This window comes from Prosopis cineraria, unplaced genomic scaffold (genome assembly GCF_029017545.1).
Source record: "Prosopis cineraria cultivar Desert tree isolate PC_DT_omini unplaced genomic scaffold, ASM2901754v1 PC11, whole genome shotgun sequence".
In the NCBI taxonomy this organism is placed as follows: domain Eukaryota; kingdom Viridiplantae; phylum Streptophyta; class Magnoliopsida; order Fabales; family Fabaceae; genus Prosopis; species Prosopis cineraria.
Genome location: NW_026555342.1, coordinates 40,684,213 through 40,686,375, shown reverse-complemented (window position 1 = coordinate 40,686,375; position 2,163 = coordinate 40,684,213).

Here is a 2,163-nt window from a genome sequence, read left to right as displayed (position 1 = left end):
ATGCCTCTACTTTTCTTTCCTACCATTAAAGTAAAAAAGAAAAATGGTACATAACAGACTGCACCATGAAATTACAGAGCACGTGCCATACTTATTAGGTGTTAAATTAATCCTCATTTGATTTACTTTAATGCAAATATGATAAGTGCTTTGTGAGATCATGTTTTAAAATATTATAGTTTGATCATGGTGTTTGTCCCACGTTAGGTCTAATTTTGAACAATCTACACAATGGAATTTAATACAGTGGCCTTTCATTTTGGGATCTCATTAATTAGGAGTTTTATTTTGTGGGGTCGTTTTCTTTGGTTCTTAGCTTATTGAAAAGGATGGCACAGCTTGTTAATTTCTCCCACATTTCCGGCAACGAAAGCAACAACCGGTTCTACAGTGACATGTTATGTGCTCTGATTTAATTTGTACGACGAGTGTGTGTGTGTGTTCTTTTCTGGAAATAAAAACCTTAATGTAGTGTACCCAAACTACCCACCCTTGATATGGTTGTGCAAGTATAATAAACAAATGAAGGTGAAGGAGCCCTGAAAAGATGATCTAATTTGGATTTAAAGTTTTTAATTCATATTTATATTTTATATTTATTAAAATATAAAATTATTTAAAAAATTTATAAATATGTTTAATACCAATTGGAAAGTCTAGATATTTAATTTAGATTGTCCAAATAATATTAAAATTTTTTATAATTTTATAAATTGATTATCCAAATTTACTTTAGACAATCCATATTTAACTTTTTAACTTACAATTTTTTTCAATATATATATATATATATATATTTCTTTTAAAGTACTTCCTCTGGTCCATTTTATTGGTCATCTTCTAAAAGGGTAAAATGATCCATTTTATAAATTATTTGATTGATAGTAATGTTTTGTTTTAAATAAAATATCTAAACTATCCTTAAAAAATAAGAGAGTCACAGAGAGAAATAAAAAAATAATGTTATATAGTTTATTTACTTTTTGAGAGCTATGCTTATAATTTTATTAAATTTTATTATTTATAGTTTTGTTATATTGGTATTAATGAAGTCAATAGAAATTACTTATAAATAAGATCAGAGGGATTATTAGTTATAATGTTATATTTTTTAATATTTTGTTTATTAGAATAAAAATTAAAAAAAAATAATTTTAAATTTAAACTGTTCATAATACATTTGGATGATCAATTTATAAAAATTTTAATATTAAAAGGACCATCTAAATTAAATATATACTATAGTGATTGATGATAAACTATTTATTAAAAAAATTTATAAATTCTTATTTTAATAAATAAAAATTTAAAATTAAAATTTTTAAATTTGGATGATCTACATCTTATCTGGATGAGGGGTTAATTGCTCTGCTAGTGAGACCAGTCTAGATGCCAACCTAGGTCCCATGGCGCGCCGGGGGGAGGTATCTCAATACGATATCTAAGCCAGCCGATCAAGGGAAGGAAATGACAGGGGCACAATCGACTTTGCACGCTCCATCCTTCGGCCCTTTGCTTCCCAGCTTGGCAGGAGCTACTTTGATCTATCTTCGGCCTTGATTCATTATGCTCGATCAGCAGCTCCAACAAGCCCTAAAGTATCTTACCATCTAAAACTCTTATGGAGAAAGCGTTGCTTTACGTTTGATCCTATGGGCCCAGAGAATGCTATGAAGTTTGTAATTGAGATTTAAATCATTTGTAATTGAGATGTGTACATTTCTATGAAGTTTGTCTTAAAAAAAAAAACAGAGAGAAAATTTTATATTTTATAAAAAAATAAAATGAACACAAATATTTAGAAAAAGAACGATTTTACGGGAATTTACATATCTCAATTTCAAGATATTTAAATTGTGCATGTATACTATGAAGAAACACATACTCTACCCAGCTGCCCTATACAAGCTTCAAATTTCCCATTATACCGCTTTTCTATTTTCCCCATCTTCTCTTCACTACTTCTTCAAATCAAATTCTCCATACAAGTAAATTTCAGTTTTATGGTCCAACTATTCATAAATCTCTTTTTAATATCTTACAAAAAGATTTTTATAGCACAAAGAAAAAAAAAGGATTTCAGGGAGGGCATAGTAAGTATTTTGGAGAATTTCATTTAGGGCCCCTAGAATACAAAAATTTGCATTTGGGGTTCAATAGAAT